At 42.7% G+C, this 16,706-nt stretch overlaps 3 non-coding genes across 3 annotated transcripts; all 3 read left to right on the top strand.

Moving 5' to 3' along the window:
* The first annotated feature begins 1,292 nt into the window (after positions 1 to 1,292).
* Positions 1,293 to 1,374, top strand: TRNAL-AAG (transfer RNA leucine (anticodon AAG)). The gene has a single exon. It is a non-coding gene; the product is annotated as a tRNA-Leu (tRNA).
* A 4,117-nt stretch (positions 1,375 to 5,491) lies between these two features.
* Positions 5,492 to 5,573, top strand: TRNAL-AAG (transfer RNA leucine (anticodon AAG)). Its single transcript has one exon. It is a non-coding gene; the product is annotated as a tRNA-Leu (tRNA).
* Positions 5,574 to 9,693: 4,120 nt separating this feature from the next.
* TRNAL-UAG (transfer RNA leucine (anticodon UAG)) lies at positions 9,694 to 9,775 on the top strand. Its single transcript has one exon. It is a non-coding gene; the product is annotated as a tRNA-Leu (tRNA).
* The last annotated feature ends 6,931 nt before the right edge of the window (positions 9,776 to 16,706 follow it).

Consider the following 16,706-nt stretch of genomic DNA (forward strand, 5'->3'; position numbering starts at 1 on the left):
GGAAATGATGCAAGACATGCCTTGATGAATTAGGAAACTGTAAAGAGTGCCACATAAATAAAAAATTGGTGAGAGACATGCGGGCTCCAAGCCCTTTACTGAATACTACAGAGTCTATCAAGCGAGACCCTAAAAAGGTCAGTTAGTTAAAATAAACAAACATTGTTACTTCTAAATATCAATATTCCAAGGACGCCTAGATGGTCGTCAAGCAAAAAGTTCCTAGTGCATGGAGGAGCTTATGGTAGTTCTGAAGAGAGGCAAAGGACTTGGTCAGACGGTGGCCTTGTTGGTGTGGTAGGGAGGCAATACCTCAAACATTATTACTGGGGTAGGGGAGCTTGCAATTCGGAGTAATGAAAATTATCACAAAGCAATCAAGTAATTCCACATCAAAATAACAAGCGTGCGGGCTGACAACCATGCTCTCAGCATCAACGAGCGCAGAGTGAAGTGAATTTTACCATCCTCTGTGCATTTTTATTGCGGGGCTCATTTACATTTGACTTGGCGCGCAGAACGAGTGAGAACCAGGTCAATAGAAACAAAAATCATCTATTTAAAAAGTTTAGTTTCACGTGGGCCTGTTGTCCTTACTTCTTTCAGAATAGCTTTTGAACCTCTGTCCTGTGTGTGTCTGTGACTGTCACGTGAAAAGGCAGTCAGGGCATCCAGGTGGGCCCCATGTCACCTGGGGCACCGCCCACCAGTGCTGGAGTTTTTAACAGCACCCGGTTGCATTTTGGGACTTGTGCCTTTTCAATGTGAGCTCAAAGACCGGGAAGTGTGAAATTCTATTGGCTAAAAAATATTAACAGCGGAATGTGAATAGGCCACACAAGACATGACGTCACTGGAAAGCTAAACAGTATGTTGGGGAGACTGGGTGCGGCAATAGGGCTGATGTCATGAATACGTGCAACTCCTCGGTTATTTTTGAATGAACTGCTCATTCATTAGATCCCACCCTAAGAAATGACCCCACCAGTGTGAACATTTGTTTCATTAGAAAATGATGGAGTCACGTTGCCTATGTAGAGCAGGTGCTTATACCTTGGTTTTAAGTCATTGCTCGGAGAGTGTTGTATTTTAAGGTGATTGCACTTGATCCGAGCAGCTGGGAGAAGACTTGTGCAGTGACTGAGTAAGAGAGATATCCTTCAATTACCACATCACCCTCCCGACATTGTAATCATGTCCATGAAATGGTTTATCAACTCGACTTTCCACACTAAGTGAGGAGACTCCGGGTTTCGGTGCTCATGAAGTGCACAGACACACACAAAGGTGAAGGTAGCGTGGCCGAGCGGTCTAAGGCGCTGGATTAAGGCTCCAGTCTCTTTGGAGGCGTGGGTTCGAATCCCACCGCTGCCACAGATGGATTTTAACAGATCTTAATGACGCATCTCCCTCCTGCCCCTTCAATTTGCATGCACAGTGACTCTACCAATAGGTCCCTAATTTTAAAACTCTTTTACAGTCTCCTTCTAAGTAAACTCCTAAACCGTGGACTCCCAAGAAATCGGCTGATGGGCGCTGCTGTTGTTTTCCTTCATTCTGCTTAGATCACCTTCAAATGGAAGGTTTAACAAATAATTTGTTCTCCCCACGCTGTCACCCCGCTCTTCTCTCTGCAAAATAAAATCGAACCTCTGTTAAATAAAGATTTAAAGCAAATTATCTATCTTCCCAAATAAATTTGGTAAATGTGTTCTTCACAGTTATTTTAAATATCAGGTTTAAAATAAACAAGTGACGTACTCGGCAGGATTCGAACCTGCGCAAGGAACCCCCAATGAATTTCAAGCTCATCACCTTAGCCACTCGGCCATAACTACGAGCTCTCAACAACCAATACCGAAACTTTATATCACAACAGAAGTGTGCACAATGGCCGTGCACACCTATATATAACTCCATTTAGTTGTATCTCTAACTGTGTGCAAAGGGCACATTGCTATGTTTCTGTCTAAGCTTTGCTTTAGGTCTGAGGTCTTAAGAACCAAAGCAGGCTCCACGAATACTTGTCTGCACAAAAAAACAAGCATTTGCAATGCGAAAGGTCTCACATTTGGGAGAGTTAGAGCTATTGGCGTTGCAAATGACAATGTCTTTTTCCTAGGTTTTGGTTTTCCTTGGGAAAATTGTATGTGTCCACGTTTTGTTTTGGGGCACTTCCTGTCGCGGGCGCTAGGCCTACCCACACAAGTGCGGTACCATTTTTATCGGGAGACTTGAGGAAACATAGAATAGCAAAACAAGTGTTACTGCCCCTTGTCTTTATCTACATTTTTTCCTTCCAAATATAAGACAGTGTGTAAAAAAGACGTCTATATGAGAAATGCCCTTTAATTCGCATGCTAGTGTGGGCACCCCAGAATTCAGAGATGTGCAAATAACCACTGCTCCTCAACACCTTATCTTGTGCCCATTTTGGAAATAGGAAGGTTTTCTTGATACCTATTTTTCACTCTTTATACTTCGGCAAATTAATTGCTGTATACCCGGTATAGAAAGAAAACCCACTGCAAGGTGCAGCTCATTTATTTTCTCTGGATACCTAGGGTTCTTGATGAACCTACAAGCCCAATATATCCCCGCAACCAGAAGAGTCCAGCAGACGTAACGGTATATTGCTTTCAAAATTCTGACATTGCAGAAAAAAGTTACAGAGTAAAACGTAGAGAAAAATGGCTGTTTTTTTCACCTCAATTTCAATATTTGTTTTTAGTTCAGTTGTTATTTTCTGTAGGAAACCCTTGTAAGATCTACACAAGTTACCCATTGCTGAATTCAGAATGTTGTCTTCTTTTCACAAATGTTTAGGTTATTGGGATCCAGCATTGGTTTCACACCCATTTCTGTCACTGACTGGAAGGAGGCTAAAAGCACACAAAATCGTAAAAATGGGGTATGTCCCAGTAAAATGCCAAAATTGAGTTGAAAAATTGGGTTTTCTGATTCAAGTCTGCCTGTCCCTGAAAGCTGGGAAGCTGGTGATTTTAGCACTGCAAACCCTTTGTGGATGCCAATTTCAGGGACAAAAACCACAAGCCTTCTTCTCCAGCCCTTTTTTTCCATTTTTTTTTTTTAAATACATTTTTACTGTATTTTGGCTAATTTCTTGGTCTCCTTCAGGGGAACCCACAAAGTCTGGGTACCTCTAGAATCCCTAGGATGTTGGAAAAAAGGACGCACATTTGGCGTGGATAGCTTATGTGGACAAAAATGTATAAGGGCCTAAGCGCGCCCTGCCCCAAATAGCCAAAAAAATGCCTGCACCTGAGGGGGAAAAGGCCTGGCAGCGAAGGGGTTAAAATGCACTATTTTATTCCAATTTCTTCACTTAGCTTCAGATGAACTATTTTTCCCTCCCACCCACTCCTTTCAAAGTGCACCAGCCACCACTGCCTTGGGTGGGACAGATTGTTTTCGATTGCAGTATGGCAGATTGTTTTGGATTGCAGTGTGGTAGTTTGTTTTGGATTGGAGTGCAGCAGATTGCAGTGGGGTAGATTGTTTTGAATTGGAGTAGGGGAGATTGTTTTGAAGTGGAGTCGGGCAGATTGGAGTGGGGCAGATTGTTTTGGATCGGAGTGGGACAGATTGTTTTGGAGTGGTGCAGATTGTTTTTTATTATAGTGGGGCACATTGGAGTGAGACAGATTTGCTTGGGGTGGGTGGAGAGGATTGGAGTAGGATGAGTTAGAGTTGATTGGATTCGGGTGAGTGATTTGGACTGGAGTGAGGTGGATTAGTGTGGGTGAAGTGGTCTGGATGGGGTGGATTGTAGTGGGGAAGATTGGAGTGGGGTGGATTGAAGTGTACCGCAGGATTATGTGTTAAAGCATAATTTCAGAACTTACACATAATAAAGAAACACTGTTGCTTTGCAATATTTTAAACAAGCTAATCGTCATCTTTTGAGAAGAGTGCCCACGAACAAAAGCAAAAGAAAACATGCGTGGAACGTGGGAAAAGACGATTTGGCAAAATAAAAGAAAGTTAGATTTAAATTTAAAACTTAACAGTTTTGGTTGTCCTGCTGGGCATGTTTTTGCCAGTCACAAGCCTTCTGTTTGCATGGCACTAGAAGGTAAAAGGAAAAAATAGTACCTTGATCAGGTGGGGAGCAGCGGTCAGGCACTGATTAAGCTGAATCAATCAACGCTTGGTCGCTGCTCTACAGAGAGGAACGGAAATTATGCAAGACATGCCTTGATGAATTAGGAAACTGTAAAGAAGAGTGCCACATAAATAAAAAAATGGTGAGAGACATGCGGGCTCCAAGCCCTTTACTGAATACTACAGAGTCTATCAAGCGAGACCCTAAAAAGTTCAGTTAGTTAAAATAAACAAACATTGTTACTTCTAAATATCAATATTCCAAGGACGCCTAGATGGTCGTCAAGCAAAAAGTTCCTAGTGCATGGAGGGCCTTATGGTAGTTCTGAAGAGAGGCAAAGGACTTGGTCAGACGGTGGCCTTGTTGGTGTGGTAGGGAGGCAATACCTCAAACGTTATTACTGGGGTAGGGGAGCTTGCAATTCGGAGTAATGAAAATTATCACAAAGCAATCAAGTAATTCCACATCAAAATAACAAGCGTGCGGGCTGACAACCATGCTCTCAGCATCAACGAGCGCAGAGTGAAGTGAATTTTACCATCCTCTGTGCATTTTTATTGCGGGGCTCATTTACATTTGACTTGGCGCGCAGAACGAGTGAGAACCAGGTCAATAGAAACAAAAATCATCTATTTAAAAAGTTTAGTTTCACGTGGGCCTGTTGTGCTTACTTCTTTCAGAATAGCTTTTGAACCTCTGTCCTGTGTGTGTCTGTGACTGTCACGTGAAAGGCAGTCAGAGCATCCAGGTGGGCCCCATGTCACCTGGGGCACCGCCCACCAGTGCTGGAGTTTTAAACAGCACCCGGTTGCATTTTGGGACTTGTGCCTTTTCAATGTGAGCTCAAAGACGGGAGCCTGTGAAATTCTATTGGCTAAAAAATATTAACAGCGGAATGTGAATAGGCCACACAAGACATGACGTCACTGGAAAGCTAAAGAGTATGTTGGGGAGACTGCCTGCGGCAATAGGGCTGATGTCATGAATACGTGCAGCTCCTCGGTTATTTTTGAATGAACTGCTCATTCATTAGATCCCACCCTAAGAAATGACCCCACCAGTGTGAACATTTGTTTCATTAGAAAATGATGGAGTCACGTTGCCTATGTAGAGCAGGTGCTTATACCTTGGTTTTAAGTCATTGCTCGGAGAGTGTTGTATTTTAAGGTGATTGCACTTGATCCGAGCAGCTGGGAGAAGACTTGTGCAGTGACTGAGTAAGAGAGATATCCTTCAATTACCACATCACCCTCCCGACATTGTAATCATGTCCATGAAATGGTTTATCAACTCGACTTTCCACACTAAGTGGGGAGACTCCGGGTTTCGGTGCTCATGAAGTGCACAGACACACACAAAGCTGAAGGTAGCGTGGCCGAGCGGTCTAAGGCGCTGGATTAAGGCTCCAGTCTCTTTGGAGGCGTGGGTTCAAATCCCACCGCTGCCAGAGATGGATTTTTACAGATCTTAATGACGCATCTCCCTTCTGACCCTTCAATTTGCATAAACAGTGACTCTACCAATAGGTCCCTAATTTTAAAACTCTTTTACAGTCTTCTTCTAAGTAAACTCCTAAACCGTGGACTCCAAGAAATCGGCTGATTGGCGCTGCTGTTGTTTTGCTTCATTCTGCTTAGATCACCTTCAAATGGAAGGTTTAACAAATAATTTGTTCTCCCCACGCGGTCACCCGCTCTTCTCTCTGCAAAATAAAAGCGAACCTCTGTTAAATAAAGATTTAAAGTAAATTATCTATCTTCCCAAATAAAGTTGGTAAATGTGTTCTTCACAGTTATTTTAAAAATCAGGTTTAAAATAAACAAGTGAGGTAGTCAGCAGGATTCAAACCTGCTCTGGGAACCCCCAAACGATTTCAAGCCCATCACCTTAACCACTCGGCCATAACTACCAGCTCTCATTGATCTATACCGAAACTTTATATCACAACAAAATTGTGCAAAATGGCCGTGCAGACCTATATATGACTCCATTTAGTAGGATCTCTAACTGTGTGCAAAGGGCACATTGCTATGTTTCTGTCTAAGCTTTGCTTTAGGTCTGAGGTCTTAAGAACCAAAGCAGGCTCCACGCACACTTGCCTGCACAAAAAAACAAGCATTTGCAATGCGAAAGGTCTCACATTTGTGAGAGTTAGAGCTATTGGCGTTGCAAATGACAATGTCTTTACCTAGGTTTTGGTTTTCTTTGGGAAAATTTGATGTGTCCACGTTGTGTTTTGGGGCACTTCCTGTCGCGGGCGCTAGGCCCACCCACACAAGTGAGGTAAAAAATGTTATCGGGAGACTTGGGGAAACATAGAATAGCAAAACAAGTGTTACTGCCCCTTGTCTTTATCTACATTTTTTCCTTCCAAATTTAAGACACTGTGTAAAAAAGACGTCTATTTGAGAAATGCCCTTTAATTCGCATTCTAGTGTGGGCACCCAAGAATTCAGAGATGTGCAAATAACCACTGCTCCTCAACACCTTGTCTTGTGCCCATTTTGGAAATAGAAAGGTTTTCTTGATACCTATTTTTCACTCTATATACTTCCGCAAATTAATTGCAGTGAACCCGGTATAGAATGAAAACCCACTGCAAGGTGCAGCTCATTTATTTTCTCTGGATACCTAGGGTTCTTGATGAACCTACAAGCCATATATATCCCCGCAACCAGAAGAGTCCAGCAGGCGTAATGGTATATTGCTTTCAAAAATCTGACATTGCAGAAAAAAGTTACAGAGTAAAACGTAGAGGAAAATGGCAGTTTTTTTCTTCTCAATTTCAATATTTTTTTTTTATTTCAGTTGTTATTTTCTGTAGGAAACACTTGTAAGATCTACACAAGTTACCCATTGCTGAATTCAGAATGTTGTCTTCTTTTCAAAAATGTTTAGGTTACTGGGATCCAGCATTGGTTTCACACCCATTTCTGTCACTGACTGGAAGGAGGCTAAAAGCACACAAAATCGTAAAAATGGGGTATGTCCCAGTAAAATGCCAAAATTGTGTTGAAAAATTGGGTTTTCTGATTCAAGTCTGCCTGTCCCTGAAAGCTGTGAAGCTGGTGATTTTAGCAGTGCAAACCCTTTGTTGATGCCAATTTCAGGGACAAAAACCACAAGCCTTCTTCTCCAGCCCTTTTTTCCATTTTTTTCTTTTTTTAAACTAAATTTTTACTGTATTTTGGCTAATTTCTTGGTCTCCTTCAGGGGAACCCACAAAGTCTGGGAACCTCTAGAATCCCTAGGATGTTGGAAAAAAAGGACGCAAATTTGGCGTGGATAGCTTATGTGGACAAAAATCTATGAGGGCCTAAGCGCGCCCTGCCCCAAATAGCCAAAAAAATGCCTGGCACCTGAGGGGGAAAAGGCTGGCAGCGAAGGGGTTAAAATGCACTATTTTATTCCAATTTCTTCACTTAGCTTCAGATGGACTATTTTTCCCTCCCACCAACTCCTTTCAAAGTGCACCAGCCACCACTGCCTTGGGTGGGACAGATTGTTTTGGATTGCAGTATGGCAGATTGTTTTGGATTGCAGTGTGGTAGTTTGTTTTTGATTGGAGTGCAGCAGATTGCAGTGGGGTAGATTGTTTTGAATTGGAGTAGGGGAGATTGTTTTGAAGTGGAGTCCGGCAGATTGGAGTGGGGCAGATTGTTTTGGATCGAAGTGGGACAGATTGTTTTGGAGTGGTGCAGATTGTTTTTTATTATAGTGGGGCACATTGGAGTGAGACAGATTTGCTTGGGGTGGGTGGAGAGGATTGGAGTAGAATGAGTTAGAGTGGATTGGATTCGGGTGAGTGATTTGGACTGGAGTGAGGTGGATTAGTGTGGGTGAAGTGGTCTGGATGGGGTGGATTGTAGTGAGGAAGATTGGAGTGGGGTGGATTGAAGTGTACCGCAGGATTATGTGTTCAAGATTAATTTCAGAATTTACACATAATAAAGAAACACTGTTGATTTGCAATATTTTAAACGAGCTAATCGTCATCTTTTGAGAAGAGTGCCCACGAACAAAAGCAAAAGAAAACATGCGTGGAACGTGGGAAAAGACGATTTGGCAAAATAAAAGAAAGTTAGATCTAAATTTAAAACTTAACAGTTTTGGTTGTCCTGCTGGGCATGTTTTTGCCAGTCACAAGCCTTCTGTTTGCAGGGCACTAGAAGGTAAAAGGAAAAAATAGTACCTTGATCAGGTGGTTAGCAGCGGTCAGGCACTGATTAAGCTGAATCAATCAACGCTTGGTCGCTGCTCTACAGAGAGGAACGGAAATGATGCAAGACATGCCTTGATGAATTAGGAAACTGTAAAGAAGAGTGCCACATAAATAAAAAAATGGTGAGAGACATGCGGGCTCCAAGCCCTTTACTGAATACTACAGAGTCTATCAAGCGAGACCCTAAAAAGTTCAGTTAGTTAAAATAAACAAACATTGTTACTTCTAAATATCAATATTCCAAGGACGCCTAGATGGTCGTCAAGCAAAAAGTTCCTAGTGCATGGAGGGCCTTATGGTAGTTCTGAAGAGAGGCAAAGGACTTGGTCAGAGGGTGGCCTTGTTGGTGTGGTAGGGAAGCAATACCTCAAACGTTATTACTGGGGTAGGGGAGCTTGCAATTCGGAGTAATGAAAATTATCACAAAGCAATCAAGTAATTCCACATCAAAATAACAAGCGTGCGGGCTGACAACCATGCTCTCAGCATCAACGAGCGCAGAGTGAAGTGAATTTTACCATCCTCTGTGCATTTTTATTGCGGGGCTCATTTACATTTGACTTGGCGCGCAGAACGAGTGAGAACCAGGTCAATAGAAACAAAAATCATCTATTTAAAAAGTTTAGTTTCACGTGGGCCTGTTGTCCTTACTTCTTTCAGAATAGCTTTTGAACCTCTGTCCTGTGTGTGTCTGTGACTGTCACGTGAAAGGCAGTCAGAGCATCCAGGTGGGCCCCATGTCACCTGGGGCACCGCCCACCAGTGCTGGAGTTTTAAACAGCACCCGGTTGCATTTTGGGACTTGTGCCTTTTCAATGTGAGCTCAAAGACCGGGAAGTGTGGAATTCTGTTGGCTAAAAAATATTAACAGCGGAATGTGAATAGGCCACACAAGACATGACGTCACTGGAAAGCTAAACAGTATGTTGGGGAGACTGGGTGCGGCAATAGGGCTGATGTCATGAATACGTGCAACTCCTCGGTTATTTTTGAATGAACTGCTCATTCATTAGATCCCACCCTAAGAAATGAGCCCACCAGTATGAACACTTGTTTCATTAGAAAATGATGGAGTCACATTGCCTATGAAGAGCAGGTGCTTATACCTTGGTTGGAAGTCATTGCTCGGAGAGTGTTGTCTTTTAAGGTGATTGCACTAGGTCCGAGCAGGTAGGAGAAGACTTGTGCAGTGACTGAGTAAGAGAGATAACCTTCAATTACCACATCACCCTCCCGACATTGTAATCATGTCCTTTAAACGGTTTCTCGACTCGACTTTCCACACTGAGTGCCGAGACGCAGGGTTTCGGTGCTCATGAAGTGCACAGACACACTGAAAACTGAAGGTAGCGTGGCCGAGCGGTCTAAGGCGCTGGATTTAGGCTCCAGTCTCTTTGGAGGCGTGGGTTCGAATCCCACCGCTGCCAGAGATGGATTTTAACAGATCTTAATGACGCATCTCCCTCCTGCCCCTTCAATTTGCATGCACAGTGACTCTACCAATAGGTCCCTAATTTTAAAACTCTTTTACAGTCTCCTTCTAAGTAAACTCCTAAACCGTGGACTCCCAAGAAATCGGCTGATGGGCGCTGCTGTTGTTTTCCTTCATTCTGCTTAGATCACCTTCAAATGGAAGGTTTAACAAATAATTTGTTCTCCCCACGCGGTCACCCCGCTCTTCTCTCTGCAAAATAAAATCGAACCTCTGTTAAATAAAGATTTAAAGCAAATTATCTATCTTCCCAAATAAATTTGGTAAATGTGTTCTTCACAGTTATTTTAAATATCAGGTTTAAAATAAACAAGTGACGTACTCGGCAGGATTCGAACCTGCGCAAGGAACCTCCAATAAATTTCAAGCTCATCACCTTAGCCACTCGGCCATAACTACGAGCTCTCAACAACCAATACCGAAACTTTATATCACAACAGAAGTGTGCACAATGGCCGTGCACACCTATATATAACTCCATTTAGTTGTATCTCTAACTGTGTGCAAAGGGCACATTGCTATGTTTCTGTCTAAGTTTTGCTTTAGGTCTGAGGTCTTAAGAACCAAAGCAGGCTCCACGAATACTTGTCTGCACAAAAAAACAAGCATTTGCAATGCGAAAGGTCTCACATTTGGGAGAGTTAGAGCTATTGGCGTTGCAAATGACAATGTCTTTTACCTAGGTTTTGGTTTTCCTTTGGAAAATTGTATGTGTCCACGTTGTGTTTTGGGGCACTTCCTGTCGCGGGCGCTAGGCCTACCCACACAAGTGCGGTACCATTTTTATCGGGAGACTTGAGGAAACATAGAATAGCAAAACAAGTGTTACTGCCCCTTGTCTTTATCTACATTTTTTCCTTCCAAATATAAGACAGTGTGTAAAAAAGACGTCTATATGAGAAATGCCCTTTAATTCGCATGCTAGTGTGGGCACCCCAGAATTCAGAGATGTGCAAATAACCACTGCTCCTCAACACCTTATCTTGTGCCCATTTTGGAAATAGAAAGGTTTTCTTGATACCTATTTTTCACTCTTTATACTTCGGCAAATTAATTGCTGTATACCCGGTATAGAAAGAAAACCCACTGCAAGGTGCAGCTCATTTATTTTCTCTGGATACCTAGGGTTCTTGATGAACCTACAAGCCCAATATATCCCCGCAACCAGAAGAGTCCAGCAGACGTAACGGTATATTGCTTTCAAAATTCTGACATTGCAGAAAAAAGTTACAGAGTAAAACGTAGAGAAAAATGGCTGTTTTTTTCACCTCAATTTCAATATTTGTTTTTAGTTCAGTTGTTATTTTCTGTAGGAAACCCTTGTAAGATCTACACAAGTTACCCATTGCTGAATTCAGAATGTTGTCTTCTTTTCACAAATGTTTAGGTTACTGGGATCCAGCATTGGTTTCACACCCATTTCTGTCACTGACTGGAAGGAGGCTAAAAGCACACAAAATCGTAAAAATGGGGTATGTCCCAGTAAAATGCCAAAATTGAGTTGAAAAATTGGGTTTTCTGATTCAAGTCTGCCTGTCCCTGAAAGCTGGGAAGCTGGTGATTTTAGCACTGCAAACCCTTTGTGGATGCCAATTTCAGGGACAAAAACCACAAGCCTTCTTCTCCAGCCCTTTTTTCCATTTATTTTTTTAAAAATACATTTTTACTGTATTTTGGCTAATTTCTTGGTCTCCTTCAGGGGAACCCACAAAGTCTGGGTACCTCTAGAATCCCTAGGATGTTGCAAAAAAAGGACACAAATTTGGCGTGGGTAGCTTATGTGGACAAAAATGTATGATGGCCTAAGCGCGTCCTGCCCCAAATAGCCAAAAAAATGCCTGGCACCTGAGGGGGAAAAGGCCTGGCAGCGAAGGGGTTAAAATGCACTATTTTATTCCAATTTCTTCACTTAGCTTCAGATGAACTATTGTTCCCTCCCACCCCCTCCTTTCAAAGTGCACCAGCCACCACTGCCTGGGGTGGGACAGATTGTTTTCGATTGCAGTATGGCAGATTGTTTTGGATTGCAGTGTGGTAGTTTGTTTTGGATTGGAGTGCAGAAGATTGCAGTGGGGTAGATTGTTTTGAATTGGAGTAGGGGAGATTGTTTTGAAGTGGAGTCGGGCAGATTGGAGTGGGTCAGATTGTTTTGGATCGGAGTAGGACAGATTGTTTTGGAGTGGTGCAGATTGTTTTTTATTAGAGTGGGGCAAATTGGAGTGAGACAGATTTGATAGGGGTGGCTGGAGAGGGTTGGAGTGGGATGAGTTAGAGTGGATTGGATTCGGGTGAGTGATTTGGACTGGAGTGAGGTGGATTAGTGTGGGTGAAGTGGTCTGGATGGGGGTGGATTGTAGTGGGGCAGATTGGAGTGGGGTGGATTGAAGTGTACCGCAGGATTATGTGTCAAAGCATAATTTCAGAATTTACACATAATAAAGAAACACTGTTGTTTTGCAATATCTTAAACAAGCTAATCGTCATCTTTTGAGAAGAGCGCCCACGAACAAAAACAAAAGAAAACATGCGTGGAACGTGGGAAAAGACGATTTGGCAAAATAAAAGAAAGTTAGATTTAAATTTAAAACTTAACAGTTTTGGTTGACCTGCTGGTCATGTTTTTGCCAGTCACAAGCCTTCTGTTTGCAGGGCACTAGAAGGTAAAAGGAAAAAATAGTACCTTGATCAGGTGGGGAGCAGCGGTCAGGCACTGATTAAGCTGAATCAATCAACGCTTGGTCGCTGCTCTACAGAGAGGAACGGAAATGATGCAAGACATGCCTTGATGAATTAAGAAACTGTAAAGAAGAGTGCCACATAAATAAAAAAATGGTGAGAGACATGCGGGCTCCAAGCACTTTACTGAATACTACAGAGTCTATCAAGTGAAGAACCAGAACCTTATGGGCCTGGCGGCGCAGGGTACGCCTGAAATCTCCTTGGATTCACCTGCCTCAACTAACAGAGACACGGGACACTCTGTCAGGCGTAAAAGATCAGATTTTATTAGCTGCAGCTAGTACAGTTGTCCAAGAAGTACACAAGGTATGTTCTCAGGAGACTGCCACTTTACTTTGTGGCGCACAATCTTATATACCGTATAAAAACCATTTATTAACTACATACACTCCCAGAACACATAGAAAGGAGCCAGTAAGAATAATGTAAAGATAGAACAGAGCCAATAGAAATGTCGGAAAACAAGACAGCACCAATAGAAGGAATTGGAAAACAAAGTATCAAGTGACTTAAGGTTGCCTCCCCTCCAGCTGTGTTTGTCACCCCTCCCTTGAACTAATTCATTAACCGATCCACAACGAAGTTGCATGTGGTGCGATAAGTTTGTGTGCGTTTGGAGGACAGTTGTGAAATGAGAGAATACTAGCAAAGGACAGCGAAGGCCAGACGATAAGATAAGATCGGCGGAGAATAGTGTGAGCCTACAGATAGTTGAAACAAGGATTAGAAAACCAGACAGGGATTAGTGTACTCGGTCAGACCTTAATACCAGCCTTGTAAAGATAGAGGCAGAAGGCTGTTTTGAACACCATGTTGCAGAATAAGCAGAAAAGGCAGAATGGACTTCGTTCGCTGTGCTGCCTGAGTGAAGGCAACATAAAATGGCGGCGGGCCACAAAATGGCGGGTCGATACGATCGTATTAAAAATCGAATTTCCTCAGACCCTCCTTTTGCCAGAACTCAGGCAAGATACACAAACTCATGTTAATCTGAGTCGATGTCTATGGCCATGAGGTCATCAAGCTGTTGCTGTACCATCATTTTGATATTCTCTGCTCTTTGTGACTTCGGTTTGGGAATACATGCAGTAGCACATAGGTTGCAGATGGCAGGACCGCAGTGCATACAAAGACAACAAGAGAATATAAAAGCTAAAATTACTCCAAAGAATGTCAATACCTTCCAACCCCATTTGGACAGTAATCCCCAAAACCACTCTGAAAAGGACCAATCTCCTTCGTCCTGATGAATCGACTCGGAGATTATGTGTAACTTAGAGATAGCTTGGTATACTGTCGGAGCGTCATTAGGTATGAAAATACAGCAACTTGATCCGATCAATTTGCATACTCCACCACGGTCCGCAAGAACAAAGTCTAAGGCAACACGGTTCTGCAAGGTCATAAGACGATCAGCCTGTAGTTCAGCTGTAATGTTACTTAAAGCTCCTACAGTGATGTCTATGGTGGTTTCTACGACACGAACCAATTGCCTTATATTTCTGCTGTTGGCCATTGGACCCCAGAAGGGAAGAAATCCTTTGAGGAAATCTCCTCCCTCTTGTCCTGCTGTGTCTTTCGAATCCACAATCCCTCTGCCATATCTATTTTTATGATGGTTCGCAGGAGCGGTGTATGTAGGGGGAAGAAGAAAGGCTATATAACAAGTACCAGAGAAATCAGCTGGCAACCATGTATAAGCCCTATCGTGGCAAACGAAGTATGTACCTTGAGATGGTACTAACGGCAGTGAATTCAGGGCTGAATAAACATATGTATGGGAACATAAACTTTCTCTTTGTCCGGTGTTTGGAGTTCTACCATTTATTTGCAGACAGAAATTTCCTTGTTGGGGTATGACCCGTATCGGAGGAGATTTTCCTTGCTTAACCTTATCATTGAGGCTGGAAATGTAATTAGTTATGTTCCAATTGGTATATGCTTTTCTTTCATCTATGGAAGCTTCACTTTTTTCCATGATTTTAGCCATAGCTACCATTCCCTTTATCAATAAACTATGACTGAAATTTGAACCAACACTATGTGAACTGACAGGTTGTTTAATTTTACTTTGATATGCATTATTGAAAATGACAAAATAAGCCCAAGCGGAACCTTCATAGGAGAATGGAAGAACTAAATATGGCATTCCTTTTTCTACCGTATGTGGTATGAGTCCACACACCCAACAGTCAGTTGTATTGATCACTAACTGATGTTGATGTAACAACTGGACGAAGGAATTGTTAAAGTATTCAGTTCTTCTGATGAGTTCATGCTGGGGAAGAGTGTGAAATAGGTGCGGAGAGATAGTAGAAGAAGATGTAGAGGTAGGAGAAGAGACAACTTTTTGCTGCAGAGTAATAATGATCCAGTTTACAGATGCCAAAAGAATACACGACAATATAATGACGCATAGAGCAATACTACAACGACTACATATTTCTTTACAATTATTCTTTACATTTTTACTTTCTCTTTTATCTAATGTAGCCTCCATCTTTCTAAGTGGATGCTCACGGCAATCTTCCTCAATCACTGTAGTCACGATTATCTACCGTCCTATGACACTGTGAGGTCCTGCAGGCCTATTGCCACTTACTCAGGTCGTAACTAAGACTCCTACCGTGACCCTGCAACCGGGATAGAGTACTACATAGGAGAGAAATTTACAAGTTCTTTGGTCTTGGTCTCAAATTATAGCGTTCCTGTCCAGAGGCAGTCTGGTTTTGAAACAATGTTCCTGGATTTGTCGTGTTCAAGCGACGATGCGATGGTATTGCTTCTTGAAGGATGTCGTCGTCCTCTTTCTCAGAAAGTGTTCCAATTAGACGCGCATCACTGAATGGTACAAATTGCGGAACTTTCTCACTTTCAGAGTCACTGATGCCTCTACGGACCCACTGATCGAAAGGCAAGGGCAAAGGCACTTTCTTGCAGTGCACGGCATGCACCCAGTTTTTCTTTCCTTCGACTTTAACTGCTGTTCTTGTGGTCAAAAGAACCAGGCGTGGCTCTCTCCATCTGGGCTCCAAATTTCTCTGTCGTTGGAAATTTTTCGTGCAGACCCAGTCACCTGGTCAGATGGAATGACCTGGGTCTGTGGAAGCCTCTGGTAGAGCACTCTGAACCTGTTGATGAAGAACACGCAATTTAGTTGTAAGGTCATGCAAGTAGTCAATCAACATCGGGTATGGCAAGTCTGAGTATTTCTTAGGGCGAGGAACTCCCCATACATTAGCTGGGCGACCAAATATCACTTCGTAAGGGCTAAGCCCCAAACGAGAGTGTACTGCTGTTCTGGTGGACAGAAGAGCCAATGGTAAAGCATCAGGCCAATTAAGTCCTGTGCTAGCTTGCACCTTAGCAATTTTAAGCTTCAAGGTTCCATTGTAGCATTCTACTAAACCAGCCGACTGTGGGTGATTCGCCGCGTGGAACTTCTGTTTTATGCCAAGACCTGCACAAACTTTTTGCATGACTTGACCCACAAATTCGCTCCCATTGTCACTCCAGACAATGCGCGGCAAACCAAACCTAGGGAAGAATTCTTTCAAAAGTATTTTGGCAGTTGATAAAGCAGTATTGTCCTTCAGAGGGTAGGCTTCTACCCATCTAGAAAAAGCACATACTACCACCAGAACATATTTGAGGTTGTTGCATCGTTCCATGTGAATATAATCGATCTGCAACACCTCAAATGGATATGTTGGAGGAGCAAAATGACCTGCTGGAGTTGGGGTTCCCTTTCCCGGATTGTACATCAAGCAAACAATACAATGTTTTACTACATTATTTGCACACTTTGGGATCCCCTCATTTTGCCACACTGGAGCCAGAAGTTTACATATTCCTTTTGCACTTAGGTGAGCTGGACCATGTGCCATAGTAACTACAGGTAGTACATAAGCATCTGGTAACAGCCAACGTTGATGTTCTGATAATTCAACCCAACATCCCATCTCATCTAACATTCCTGTACTTTCCTTCCACTTTCTCAACTCATTCTCCGTAGCCTCTCCTTGAATTGATTTCACACTCTCTACTGTATCTTCACACATTCCCTTTTCTCTTACGCAGTTTGCGGGACCTGCAACATACATTCGACTTGTGTTGTCTCTGGCTGT

The sequence above is a fragment of the Pleurodeles waltl genome, chromosome 12 (assembly GCF_031143425.1).
Source record: "Pleurodeles waltl isolate 20211129_DDA chromosome 12, aPleWal1.hap1.20221129, whole genome shotgun sequence".
Classification (NCBI taxonomy): domain Eukaryota; kingdom Metazoa; phylum Chordata; class Amphibia; order Caudata; family Salamandridae; genus Pleurodeles; species Pleurodeles waltl.